The following is a 15,330-nucleotide window of genomic DNA, read 5'->3' on the forward strand; positions in this document are numbered from 1 at the left end:
CACGCGGAGCGGTGTCAGAGCCATCTGATCCGGGTGGAGGAGGAGTAGAGCAGAACAAGTGTACATCTTCCTGCATGAGAAGGCAAGTCCAAAACTCAACAGATACAAAAATCAGTACTCAGGGGCTATGGCCACGAGTACTTACACTTGTTGGCAGGTTGGTGGTGCAGAACTCTCGCACAATAGTCGGGATCTCACTCACATGCTTAAAAAGTTACATCAATTGCGCCATGACTTTGTCCACGGTGAGGTCCTCTGATGACATCTGGGATGGAGCATTGAGGCCGGAGTAGTCGTACCCCCATGTACACCGCAATTGTAGGGGTTGAATATGCCTCCTCATAAAACTAAAGGCTACCCCAACTCCTATCAGCCCTTACTGCTTGAGTCTAGCTATCTTCTCCAGGAGATCGAATAGCTGCAAGCTGTCTCTGTGGGTAGGCTCGTCCAACCACCTGTTGTTCCAAATCGGGCAGTGGCCTGTCACCTTGGGAAGCTTGGGCTCATGCTTGCCGATGTAGCACCACCTCTCCTTCCATCCAGAGTGTGAGTCAATCAACTCATAATCTAAGTATAAGCCCTTTACCTTCTCCCTCATTTGGATCCCAACCCCTTCGACTACTTCTGTATGCTCCATCGTGGGCTGGGGCTGGACTCTGAAGAACTTGCAGAATAGCTGAAAATGTGGCTGAATCCCTAGAAAAGCTTTGGAAAGATGACCAAAAATTGTGATCTCCAAAATACTATTGGGGTTGAGTATATTGGTTGTCACCAATGCCTTGATGTCCGCCTCCTTCAGCATGGATTTCTTCCAGGCACACGAAGGCAATGGCGGGGCCGTGTGGTCAGTCTTGCCATATTTGAGAGTAGGCAACTAGATCTCCTTCTTCTTCTCTGCCTTCTTCTTCTTGCCTTCTACCGCCTTGCTTGAAGTCTCTTTCTTCCCCATCCATGCTGCCATGAGGGTCTTCTTGCGCATGTGCTCGGGGGCTAAGTAGTAGGGGACGGTGGCACTCGAGCTCGAGGGTCGGATAGCGGTGGCACTAGGGCTAAAGTGTGGAAGTTGAAAGAGTAGATGGCTTAGGTGAAATGGAAGGGATGATTTCCTCCATTATTAATAACCGCGGCATAGTTAAAACAATAGTGAGATTAATAGAAATATTTTATTTTTAAAACGTCCGAGGATTTCGCCATTGGCTGGCAGTTTCCAATATTTTTTGAAGAGATAAGGATACCGTTGACTAATGGTCACATTGACCAGTGGTTGACCCTTATATGCAAACTAGTCGTGTAACGGCTTGGGGACTATGTGCCACGTGCCCATCGGCTAAAAAGTTTTTTCTTTGGGTTTTAAGGAAAAAGAGATGCAAAATTACATATTGACCCTTAGCCTGATTCCTTAATTCAACTTAAGGCTCGGGAGCTACTCCATATGGAGTGCGACACTCCCATATAAAATTCTAGATTGAAGATTCAAGACCAAGTTAAATAAGGCTTGAGCAAGTTCTAGCCGCAGGGGAGTACTCGAGTACGTTTTGAAGACTCAACTCAATGGAGTACTTGAAGAGGACCAAAAATTTAGTCGGAGAAGCCTACAAAAGTACTCTGAACTACTGCATTTAACTAAAAAGTACTTGCGGGCTTGTCGTACATACATCTATGGGCCCACCAGAAGGTTTGGACAGTCCTAGATACAGAGCTGGGCACCGAGACGTGACATACATGGAGACTATGATGCAGGACGGCGTGGTCTACGTGGCAAGATAGGAACTAGTCGAGGATTAGGAAACTACTCGTAGCAATTAGAGTAGGACTCACGAGTTGAATCCGACTAGTATTCTTGTAAACAACTGACCTATAACCCTGCCCCCAGCAATATAAAGGTGAGGCAGGGACCCTCTCCAAAGCAATCCAATAAAACCAACACACAGGACATAGGGTATTACACAATTTAGCAACCCAAACCTATCTAAATCATGTGTTCGAGTTCACCTTCGAGTTCCTGATCTCGGCGAGCCCCATGCACTAAACTCTACCTCGAGCACCCCCCTGGTAGGTTGCTGGGTCTAAACACCAACACTATGTCCTCTTGTCTTTCCCCAAATTGAACAGGCAATCTTAACCCTACTATTTGTGTGCTCCGGATCTTCCTACAGATCCATCAGTCAGACGTGCTCAACCAGCAATCCTAGGTTCAAGGTGCAAATGCTTTTTCTTTAATCAATACTATCTTGCAATATCGTGCGATTTATTGCTTCATAGACACAGTTGAATGCCTAATCTGTATGCTGCTATGCTTTTCTAACTTTTGGAGTTTAAGGACTGTCTACTCAATTGAATAGTCTTTACAGATTCACCCCGAATCCTAACAGTTGCTGCTATAAGGAAGTATTTTTTTTTCTTTTCTAACCACCATGTAGGCATACGATGCATTGGTAGAAAGTAATTTGTTGCTATAAGTAAGTAATTTTTTATCTCCTGTCCTTTTGGTTTTCATCTTGAAAAAATCAACTTTTGAGTGTACCTTATTAGCCTCCGAGCCTTGGAATGATTAATTAATCAATCCCATGGTCTTTAGTCTTCACACAAGTCATCGTTCGAGTAGTTTTGCGGCGTCCAGCCCCCGAGCTTATGCACCAGGTGAGTCGAGTAGTTATTGACGCTGAGCCCCCGAGTTTGAGACCTACCGGAGGTATTCTGAGTAGTAATTGGCGTTGTAGCCCCCAAGTTTGGAAGCTAGCTGAGCCACTGGACATATTCCAAGTAGTAATTGGTGCTTAGCCCCAAGCCTGGGAGCTAGCGGAGCCATTATAGGTACGCTGAGTGTTCTGAAGAGTCGTCGCTGAAACTTAATCTGAAAAAATAAATGCATACATTATGTAGCATATTTGTAGAATTTGGAACTACTGAAATTTACTCAGTGATGAATATAATATAAATGTTGTGTGTCATGCTCTGGTTTTGGCCATATTTCTCCCAAGTAGTTAGCCTATAACTGAGAACTAATAGTGGTCACCCTTGTATGATGGGTGATTGACAACATTGTGTGGAATGATGTTGCTCTTGGCTTGTGATGTGCAGGTGTAGGACGTGACATGGCGGCCGACGGCGTGCGGTGAAGGTCAAGCGAAAGGTTCATGCCGATGGACCAAGGGCGGCGAAGGGTGAACGCGAGTAGGCTTGGACCGAGGGACCCGAGGAGTCCGGGTAGAGTCATGAGCGATCCACATGATGCATGGAAGGCTTTTCTCCTGATTTCTCCATCCTAGGGGGATGAAGAGTGGAGGCTAGTCCTCATCTTGTAAAGATGTTGTCTTTGTGATTTAGTCGAATTTGTGTCTCAAATCCATGGCTAAATCTTGTTTCTCCCATTTTTCTTTTTCAGGATTTTTGGGGAATTTTTGTGGGATTTTTCTTCAAGTTTGAGCCTAAATCCCACAAGGTTTTTTAGGGAAAATTATTGCTAGGAACCTTATGAGCATCTTTGATGTGACCCTCCTCAAATCCCCCACGGATTCGGCTTGAATTTGATGTTTTCCCAAAACTCTCTCTTTTGTGTTCTTGACCATATTCCATGAAATCCATAGTGAAGTCTTGATCTTTTTGAGGGGATCTTTTGGGGAAAAAATTACTAGGCTATTGTGGAGCTATGGTTAAAATTTTGTGAATTTTAGAGGTCATTAGATTGAACTTTGAAGCATTGACTTAAACTTTTCAGGCTGTTTTTTTGAGCTGTAGGAAGTTCCAACTCCGTGTAGGAAGTTTCGATGGGACGGAAATTCCAACACCAAACTGGAAGTTCCAATGATTCATTTTTGAAAGCCTAAGAGTCCTTTGATGGTAATTGCTCAATACATCCGATAGGTGCCGAAAGTTCCGATACAGGGTCGGAAGTTCCGACAAAACTGCTTAGGACCTCTTGTTGGAGCTTTCCAGATAGTTCTGATCCCATTTTCGGAAGTTCCAATACCTTGAAGGTGTTTTAAGCTTGGTTTTGCCTCAATCTTTTGTGTTTTCTTCCGTGTTGCTTCCAAGCCTTTCTGGCATCGTTCCTAAGGTTAGTAGGTCTGTTGTGACTATGTGATCTTGATAATAGCTAGAATAGTGGGTTGAAGGTTACTTTGGGAATTAGGCCGAGTTTCTTGGAGGGATTTTTGAATTGGCTCCCATTCACCCCCCTCTGGTCGCCCATTTCAATCCTTCAATAACGTTTAGGCTCTCAGTCCCTATTTAGCCATTGCCACTGCGTATGAGATCTTTGTCTCGTGTACACGTACTAGCACTGCTGCTACGGAGATCTTTGTCTCACGTCCTAGCATTTAGGCATGACAGAAGATCCAAGGCTATCATGAATTAAGGTGTGTTCTGCTCAAGGATATTGACGACCGCTAAGAGAAGACATTTAAAATAAGTAGTCAGCATTGCGACAAAAAGAGAGTGTGATTGTGCTTAAAGTAGTCGTTGAGACTTTTCTGCCTTTTGGCGAGAAGTGTGTGTTGCTGCGCATAGGATTTGTGCCTCCTTAGGGTGTAGCCTCTGCGAGCCTCCACCACTCTGCACACCAAACTTTGTGGCAGAGCCTCACAATTCGGTGTACCAAGCCTGTGGCGGAGCTTACGGAACTCGGTGCACCAAACCCGTGGTGATAGCCTCCGTAATTCGGTGCACCAAGCACATGCCTGTCGGTCAACATGCCCCAGGAATAATTGGAAAAGTGTAGCTGTGGAGGGTAATTCCCGTTGAGAGGCGTACACAAATAAGTAGTCGGCGAGTTGCCCTACATGCGGAAAACAAGCCGGAAAATTTATATAAAATAATTAAAAAAGTGACATAGCTTGATTCATGGACAATTGTCGACGAAGCCCTATCGATTATTGATGAAGCCAACTAGACGGAGTCGATTCAGACTAGTTATTGATCACGTGGAACCTGCCCTCGACTAGTTTTCTAGTCGAGATGATTAGTCAAAGTAGTCTGTCCTCGACTAGTTTTCTAGTCGAGACGAGTAGTTGAAGTAGACCGTCCTCGACTAGTTTTCTAGTCAAGACGAGTAGTTGAAGTAGTCGTCGACGACTTGATTATTTGCCTCAATCTGTGCATGACTTGATCGACGAGCCGTATGCAGCAGCCTACAGTGGAAACCGACTCGATCTTCGATTGGAATGTGGAGCGCAACAATTCTGTCTCGATGTAGATTTTGTTTGCTCGGAACTCCAACTCGGGGACTTTCTTCTTGTCGAGTAGATTGATTTTGACGATGAGGTCCTTCAAGCTCGCCCGATAATCTCAACGATCACCCCTACCTAGCGCACCAGCTGTCAATGTTTAGACCCGGCAACTTACCGAGGGGGTACCCGAGGTAGTGTTTTATGCGTGGGGCTCACCAAAGACCAGGAACTTGAAGGTGAACTCAAACACATGATTTAGATAGGTTCAGGCCGCTTATGTCGCATAATACCCTACATCCTATGTGTTGGTTGGATTGTATTGATTGAACCTGTCTGGGGGTCCCTACCTCACCTTATATTGCTAGGCACAAGGTTACAGGTTGGTTGTTTATAAGAATACTAGTCGGATTTGACTAGAGAGTCCTACTCTAATTGCTACGAGTAGTTTCCTAATCCTCAACGAGTTCTTGTCCTCCACGTAGACCACACCATCCTGTACCGTAGTCTCTTTGTCTAACACATCTCGGTGTACAACCCCATATTGTAGGACTATCCATACCTCCCGGTGGGCCCATAGTGTAAGAAAGGATGAAACGTGGTTGCCAATCTTGGCCCGCCACGTTGCATGTTTATATAGGGTAAAATAACCAAGAGATTTACATGAGTACAATTGTTATCACCTAGCACTCGTTTGCTTTATAACTTAATTTACAAGAGAACCTATTTCTAAGCAATCTGAGTCTATCTCTAAGATCACAACCATGGTGCACGGTAGCACAAGGCTAACCAGTTACAAACATAACTCTAACATTCTCCCTCAATCTAAACTTGTCTTCTTTTTGAGATATAGATTGTGCTTGAAATCTTCTAACTTTCCAGCTGTCAAGACCTTAGTAAACCCATCCGCAACTTGATCATGAGTAGACACTAATCTGACTTGTAATTGCTTCTTAGCAACTCTCTCTCCAACAAAGTGAAAATCAATTTCAATGTGCTTTGCTCAAGCATGAAAAACTAGATTTGTTGAAAGATAAGTAGCTCCCAAATAATCACACCATAAAATAGGTGGTTGTGTCAACCGCACTCCAAATTCAAGTAACAAAGATTCCAACCAAATCAATTTTGCAGTAGCATTAGTCATAGACTTATATTCTGCTTCAGTGCTAGATTTTGAGACTGTAGCCTGCTTTCTAGCACTCTAAGACACAAGATTAGGACCAAAAAATATTACAAATCCTGCAGTAAATTTTTTATCATCAACACTACCAGCCCAATCAGCATCCTTATGTATAATTATGTATAACCCAACATCCAATGTAAATTGAACATAATGAAGAATCCGTTTAACAACACTCCAATGAATAGACGTGTATGCAAAAATTTATATACCTTGTTAACTGAAAAGGCTAGATCAGGCCATGTAAGAGTAAGATACTGTAATGCCCCAACTATACTTCTGTAATGTGTGCTATCTTCCAGTCCTAACGACCTTCAAAGCTTGAGAGTTTTTCAGTACTTGACAATGGCGTTGGAGAACCTTTACACTTGACCATACCAACTTGTGTTAGAATTTCTCACGCATACTTTTCTTGAGATAATAACAATCCTTCTTTACTCCTCTGAACCTCAATTCCTAAGAAATAATTCAGATCACCAAGATCTTTTAGAGCAAATTCTTGCCTCAAATCCAACAACAAGGTCGAGACAACTTAACTAGAAGAACTAGTGACAATGATGTCATCAACATACATAAGCATATAAATAATAACTCCTGATTTTTGATAAATAAATAGAGAATTATGTGATTTTGATGCTATGAACCCAATATCAATAAGCTTAGAACTTAACCTTGCATACCAGGCACGTGGAGCTTGTTTGAGACCATAAATTGCTCTATCAAGTAGACAGACTTGATGTGGCGCATCACTTCTTTCAAAACCCGGGGGTTGTTTCATATATACCTCCTCTTCCAGAACACCGTGTAGGAACACATTCTGAACATCCAACTATCTTAGACACCAACCTCTGGACACTGCCAAAGATAGAACAAGCCTTATAGTAGCAATCTTGACAACTGGACTAAATGTATCCTCATAATTAATTCCATATCTTTGTCGAAAATATTTTGCTACCAACCTCACCTAGTATATGTCAATTATCCCATCGGCCTTCCTTTTGACCTTGTACACCCATTTGTAGTCAATTAAATTACCGCCAGCTTTGGGTTCAACCAAATGCCAAGTGTTGTTTCTAAGTAAGGCTGAAATTTCTTCTTGCATAGCTTGTTTCCACCATGAAATACTTAATGCTTCTTGCAAACTTTCAGGTTCACCAGTTGCACAAAAGTTTCCCATATCTAACAGTCCCATTTGTAAATCTTTTGGGTTTGATAATACCGTGTTGAGGCGCGTGCATCGTTGAGAAGAAATACCAGATTCAAGATGCTACACTAGCACATCTGATCCAGCAGAAACCGTAGAAGATCTAGTGGGAGCTGTCGGAGGAAATAGCACTAGAGCTGTCGACACGGGCGGAGACTAGGCGACGCGTGTCGGTAGTGGAGAGGAGGGCGCCGCGGGCACCACGGCACGGGCGAGCGATTCATTGCGCCCCACACGGCCCGCTCAAAGAGGCTACGGGCGAGCGAGCAGGGCCCTGGGAATCAGCGCTCAGCCCATGCGACACGTTCGGGATGGCTGCAGACAAGCCAGTGGGCTCGGGCGGATCTCCCCGGGATTCAGCGCCTGATCCGGCGGCGTGCTCAGGTGGATCCACCTGGCATCCGGCGGTGGGATTGTCTGCAGTTGGGACTTCAGCAGCTCCTAAGTTATTATCATATGCACCTTCTTCTTCACCATTTAGCTTTGAATTTGATGGATTTAATTCCTACTCATCACCAATATTCTCACCAGAACCATTAGCAATATTAGCAGCATTAGGCACACAACTTACAACCCCATAGCTAAGCAAATGAGAAGGTAAAAGGATAATTTCTTTACGTAATTGGGCATCGACGTTAGGATTAAGATGAGCAAAAGGGAAAAATTCTTCGTCAAAGACAACATCCCTAGAGATGTAGATGCGGCTAGTCGAGATATCAAGGCATTTAAAATCCTTGTGCATGGAACTGTATCCTAGGAAGGCACAACCAATAGAGCGGAAGGCAAGTTTGCGGGAATTGCAGGGCCGTAAATTAGGCCAACAAGCACACCCAAAACCTCTTAGAGATGTGTAATCAGGTGTTTCTTGAAGGAGCCAAGTAATAGGAACCTGATACCCAATAACTTTGCTAGGAAGAAGATTAATAAGGTAGGTAGCTGTAAGAAAAGCATGATCTCAGTATTTCAAGGGCATGGATACATTAGCAAGAAGAGTAAGACCAACCTCAACTATGTGTCAGTGCTTTCTTTTGGCATCTCCGTTTTGCTGATGGGCATGAGGATAAGAAACTCGATGTGCTATCCCTATGCGTTGAAAGAAGAAATTCAACTTCTCATACTCTCCTCCCCAGTCCGACTGGAGAGACTTAATCTTTCGATTGAATTTTCTTTTTTTCGAAGAAACAGGAGGGGTGCGGGACCCTACTTGTTATATATTAGGATAAAATAGGAGCAAATCTATTTGAAACAAAACACAGCAAAAAAAAGAAGAAAGGCAAAAGGAAAAATTACAAAAAACAACTGCAACCACAGCTCCATTAGGTGTGTCATTGTGGGTTTAGACCCGTGACGAAGTAGAGCGAATTCTGAGGTAAACACATCTTTGCAGATTTGAGGGGCTGGATAAATTGAATTGAAAACCCAATTGTTTCTTGTGGTCCAAATACTCCACGCCATCAAAATGATAATGTCCATGTGAAAGGGGACTCCCAGCTTGTTTTTGATCTGTCTGATGATATTGCTTTGTGATCTTGAGGAGATATAACTGACTCCTATGGTATTCCAGCAGGCTTTTGCAAAATTGCATTTGAAGAATAAATGGTTAATAGTTTCCCTTTGTTGAAGGATACAGAGTTCACAAGTATAGGAGTCAAGTTCCATCTACCTTCTTCTGAGAAGGTCTCTTGTATTGATTCTATCCTTCAACAGCAGCCAAAAGAAGACCTTATGGTTCATTTGACATTTCGATTTCCACAACCATTGATAAGCAGGTGAATGGTTTGTTGCCCAATAATGGCTTTGTAAGTTTTCCCTGTTCAGAAAATAGCCGACCCCCAAATGTAAGACCAACTGTCCCCATTCGGTTGGAAGCTGATAGATGTTAAGCGTAGTTGCCAGAGGTTAAACTGTTCGAAAGCTTGTGAGGATAGTGGCAAGAAGTTTTGGATCAGATGAGGCTTGAGTAGCGCATCCTTGCAGGTAGCATTTGGGTATTCTTGACATGGAATAAATCCATTCCAAAGGTCCTTCCAGAAAAGAATAGTAAAACCATCAGCAACAGATGCTGTTGCAATACCTTTATATTTATCTATCAGCTTCACAATGTCTCTCCACCAAAAGGAACCCTTGTTTTGCTGCCCCGGTAATCTGCCATTTCTATAATAATTGTCCCAAACCAACTAAACCCAAGGTATTTCAGCCTTTGTGTAGAATTTGTGCAGGAACTTCATTAGCAAAGATTCACTGTGAGTAGATATGTTGAGAACTCCCAGTCCCCCTTGTTTTTTGGGTATCCACACCAATGGCCAAGAGGCTTTGGATGGTTTCCTCGACATCAAGTCTGCTCCCCTCTAGAGACAGTGCTTCCTATATTTATCCAATTGTGCTATGACACCTTTATGTAGCTAATGGTAGAAGAATGGAAGACAGCCGACGATGAAAGCACCGAGTGTACCATTTCCAGTTTTCCCCCTTGGCTCAACATCATTGAGGTTCCTCCTAGCCTCTTTTGGACTTTGTGGATTAAAGGGAGGAAGGTTGCAAGGTTTGGTTTGATTAACCCCAGTGGTAAACCTAAATAAGTGAAGGGGAAAGAACCTTTCTAACAGTCGAAGACTGTTGCTAAGTGATCAAGCTGCTCTTTAGAAATATTTAGCGGCACCATTACTGATTTGGAATAATTTACTTTTAGGCCAGTTGAGGCAGCAAAGACTTTCAAAAGGTCCTTAAGAACAAGCAATTGCCTGGGGCAAGCTTCGAAGATGAGTAGAGTGTCATCAGCATATTGGACAATTGGAAAGTCTATCCCTGCCCTTTCTAGGATTGGTAAATTAATATTCCTTTGGTCCTTTTCTCTATTGATAATAGTCTGCAATAGGTTAGCTATCAGGACAAAGAGAAGTGGGGATAGTGGATCTCCATGCCTTACTCCTCTTTTACAATGACAGACCTTCCCTAGCACCCCATTGAGAAGTACTGATGAAGTGGCTGATCCTAGGATTTGTTCAATCCACTTAAGCCAATTGCTTCCAAAACCTTTATATTTCATGATTTCCAGAATGGCCTTATGCTCAATTTTGTCAAATGCTTTTTCAAAGTCAAGCTTTAAAACAACAAGATGACGCTTGGAGGTCTTACATATATGAAGATATTCAAATGCCCAAGCTAGGCAGTCTTGTATTGTTCTAGTCTTGATGAACCCATACTGGTTTTTGTGGATGAGCCTAATGATTACTTGTTGTAATCTTTGTGCCAGCAACTTTGTGAGAAGTTTGATTGTCGAGTTCGGGAGAGAAATGCGTCTGAAATCCCCTACCAAAGAGGGACACTCTTCTTTGGTATTAGAGAGATAAAGGAAGCATTTATGCTTTGGATACAGATGTTACCCTCAAAAAAATCCTCGACAAGCTCGTAGAAGTCCTGAGCTATGATGTGCCAACTTTTCTTCAAAAATTTGTCATTGAATCCATCAGGCCCTGGTGATCTATCATTTGGCAACTCTGAGATGACCTTGTCTATTTCTTCTTTAGTGAATGGTTCCTCTAGCAAATGTAGATTTTCATCTGGTTGTAGCAGGTTTTGTAGCTCAAAATACATGTGAGTGAACTCTGATGTTCCCAATCTATCTTTGAATGCCGTCCATAGGAGTTCAGCTTTAGGCTCATGGTCAATTATATTAGCTCCAGAAGCATCTTTGAGAGTTAAAATGTTGTTCACCCTATTCCTTATGGATGCATTGGAATGGGAAAATTTTGTACATTCATCACTGGATTTGACCCAATTAACTTTACTTCTTTACTTCCAGTAGGTCTTTTGTTGGCTGAGTAGGTGTTCCAAATGTTTAGACACTGAGATTCCATTCCTCCAAGGTTAGGTCCCTGGTTTCTTCAATAGTGTTAAGAATGAGCAATAAATCCTTAGTATTTTAAATGGTAATTGCAAGGCTTGGAAGATTAGCTTTCCAAGCTTTGAAGACTCTTCTTAAATATTTGAATTTTGTAGTGGTCCTTTTGGCAGAGTCTACATGATGATTTGGGAGGTGCCAGCCATGATTTAAGATTGGCAGAAAATCTTCATGTTGCAGCCAATAATTTTCGAACATGAAAATATGTGGCTTTGGGACTTTGGTGGCTGCTGTGATGACACAAGGAGTATGATCAGAGGCGTCCCTAGATAAGGCAGTTGCAAAAGTGTTAGGAAAATTAGTTGTCCATGTATTGGAAGTAAAGAACCAATCGAGCCTTTCTAGAAGGGGATTCCTTTGCTTGTTCGTCCAGGTATATTGACAGCCCTTTAAGAAGGAGTTCTACCAATCTGAGGCTGCTGATAGCATTATTGAAGGCAACCATTTCCTGCAGATTACCCCCCAGCTTATTTCTATCTTCAGGTCTTCTGATTAGATTGAAGTCCCCTACTAGTACGGCATGACAATGTTTTTAAGCCATCTTAGAAACAATATTTTCCTGTCTGAAGTGCAAGGGGCATAAATATTCGTGGGATACCAAGACTGACCAGTTAATCTGCAGGTAAGGTGAACTGATTGTGCAAATTCATTTTGGAAATCTAGATTTCCAGAGAACTCTGAACCTTTCCAAATAATGATAGAACTCCCAGAATTTCATGTGGAAGGAAGGAAAGTGAACTGATCCAAAGAAGGTGGGCAAAACTTTTTAATATAATCTGCGTCAAAGAACTCCTTTTTGGTTTCTTGCAGACAAATAATACCACATTTGGATTCCAAAATTTTGCTTTTAATAGCATCCCATTTTTTTATCCGAATTTATCCCCCTGATATTCCAAGATAGGATCACCCAGTTGCATTTATGTGAGACTTGATTCATGGCTACCTATGTAAAGAAAATTCTAGGCAGGCACTGTCAACCCTGTCCCAGCATCGAATCCCACAATAAACAAAGAGAGCGCAAGGACCATTATCCAGGATAAGTTCACAGAAATCATAACCGATAATAGTAAGGGTTTAAGTTTCCAATTATAGATAAGATGGACTAAACTGAAGTTCATATTCCCTGGAATGATAACCACAAAAGACTCCGATAAACTTTCCATTTAGTTCTTGGATTTTTTGCTAGCCCCCGAGGACTCGCAGCTGTCAGTCTTGCTTTAATCCGTAAGCCTCTTAGAGGAGATGATCTTCCTGGGGGTCTTCTTTGGACCAATTGCTTGTTCAGGCTGGGGCTTGCTTTTTAGGCTATGCCCCGAGACTGCAGCATGAGGAATCTTGTAGATGTCTTTACCAATCTTTGACAGGGCTTTGGTAAAGAGTGATGGTGGGGTTGCCGCACAAACCAGGCAGTTCTTGCTCATACAGCTTGTGTGCTTGAATCCATCGTTGCGCATACAGATCCTTGGGCTCCTCCTTGCTTGAGTTTCCACCACATGAGCAACTTGGGCTCCTCCTTGCTTGAGTTTCCACCACATGAGCAGGAGCAGGAGCAGGAGTGGAGTTCTTCTTAACAAAGCGTCTTCGGACGATTCGTACAGCCCCAGGTCAAAACACAAGTTGATGGAGCAGGAAGACAACATGTGGAGAGAGGCTAGCGGTGGTGAAGGGGAGAAGGTTGTGGTGGCCGGTGGACCGGAGTGGCCATCGCCGTGAGGCTGTGGACGCCGGGACCAGAGTGGCCATCGCCGGTGGGAGGGGAGAGCACTGTCGCTCTTAACTCTCAGCTCTCTCCGTCCCTTTTCATGCACACCGCACAACAAGAATTGGTTGTGGTTTTACTTAGGTTCCCCCAAATTTTGAATTTTCTTTCTACAAGTTGTTGAAAGTCTTGGAAAACTTTAAAAACATCAGATTTGCTCTTTAGCAAATAGATCCTTGTATACTTGCTAAAATCATCAATAAAGATAACATATTAATTATGTCACCCAACAGATAAAGGAGCCGGTACCCACACGTCAGAAAAGATTAAATCAAGAGGAAATTCAGATGAACTATTTGATGTAAGATATGGAAGCTGGCAGCTCTTGGCCATTTTAAATTAATTACAAATAGACTCTAAATCTTTAACACTAGCACACGGAAGTTAATTTATTCAAACTAAGAATTTTCTCTACAATAGGAAAAGCTGGATGACCAAGTCTACTATGCCATCGAGTAGATGAAGGTTTATTGACTGAAAAAGCTAGTTTTCTGGAGTCTTCTAGGGACAAACGAGACCCTAAAGGGTAGAGACCACCTCGGGATCTACCTTGATGGATGACTCTCTTCATTTCCTAATCCTTTATATAAAAGAAATTTGGATGAAATTCTATGAAGGCATCATTATCTTGAGTTAGCTTATGAATAGAAACTAAATTCTTGCTAGCACTAGAAACATGAAGGATATTTTTAAGAATAATATTCTTGCTAGGGTATGTAAAGTTGGATGATCAATGTTACTAATTTTCATACTTGTTCCATTAGCAGCATGTACTTGATCTCGTCCATTATACTTGTCATGGACTATCATCTTCTCAAGCTCACTAGTAACATGATCAGTTGCTCTACTATCTTACATACCAGTTTGTGTCATAACCATAACCAGTAGTAGCCGCCCCTACCGTCTTCTAATTTTGTTGATCTTCATTGTCATCATATCTATACCAGCAGCGATCTGCTTCATGTCCTACTTTCTTGCAAATCTAACAAACTACCTTGGCATTGGGTCCTCCTTGCTTAAATGTGTTACTACGGGCGGAGTTGTTGTTGTTATTGCCACGGTATGATCCGCCACGACCACCATTGCTACGACCACGACCACGATTGTGATTGCCTCAGCCACAGCCACCATAGCTATTGCCATAGCCACGTCCTCTACCAGCCATATTGGCTCATGACTGAAACTGAAACCTTCTTGATACATCTAAATGCGTTGATCATATGTGAGTAGCTGAGAATACAGATCACTCAAAGAAAGAGAGCCAACTCGACCAAGCATAGATGACACAAAGGGATTATAATCAAAATCAAGGCCATTCAAGATAAAGTGAACCATCTCATCATCATCTATAACTTTCCTAACCGTGGCTAACTCATCTTTGAAAGAACACATCTTAGTGAAATAAGCTGAGGAGGACATGTTACCCTTCTTAGTTGTAGAGAGTAGGACGCGTAGATTTGCAATCCGCGCCTTGGAGTGCGCCGAGAACATTTTCTCAAGCACCTCCCATGCTTATGCTGCTGTGGTTGCTGTTGCCACTGGTGCTAGTGCATCCTTAGTGAGGGAATTCAGCAGGTAGCTCAACACCTGCTGATCTTTCGCAACCCAGGAGTCATACTCGAAGTTGTGGACGATATCCTTCTTGCTGTCCACCTTGACCACCTTCAGATTTTTGGATGGCTCAGGGATAGATCCATCTAGGATCCCCATGCGTTTAGCTCCTCGTATAGCCGGAAGGAATTGAGCCTTCCATAGGAGGTAGTTGTCTCGAGTTAATTTCTCTGAGACAACCCCTAATACGGCCGATGGCATGGGATTAGATGGTGACACCATAGGCTTGATTTGGGAGGTTGTGTATGTTTGTGGAAGAGGATGCTCTGATTACCATGTAAGAAAGGAGGAAACGTCGTTGCAAATCTTGGCCCGCCATAGTTGCATGTTTATATAGGGTGAAAAATCACCAAGAGATTTACATGAGTACAATTATGATCACCTAGGACTCGTTTGCTTTATAACTTGATTTACAAGAGAACCTATCTCTAAGCAATCTGAGTCTATGTCTAAGATCACAACCATGGCGCACGGTAGCACAAGGCTAACCGGTTACAAACATAATTCTAA

The 15,330-nt window shown here is 42.7% G+C and overlaps 1 non-coding gene across 1 annotated transcript; it reads right to left on the minus strand.

Moving 5' to 3' along the window:
• Positions 1-14,423: 14,423 nt before the first annotated feature.
• On the minus strand, positions 14,424-14,562 carry LOC117866074 (small nucleolar RNA Z247). The gene has a single exon (XR_004642767.1). It is a non-coding gene; the product is annotated as a small nucleolar RNA Z247 (small nucleolar RNA).
• Between the last annotated feature and the right edge of the window lie 768 nt (positions 14,563-15,330).

This window comes from Setaria viridis, chromosome 7, assembly GCF_005286985.2.
Source record: "Setaria viridis chromosome 7, Setaria_viridis_v4.0, whole genome shotgun sequence".
Taxonomy (NCBI): Eukaryota; Viridiplantae; Streptophyta; class Magnoliopsida; order Poales; family Poaceae; genus Setaria; species Setaria viridis.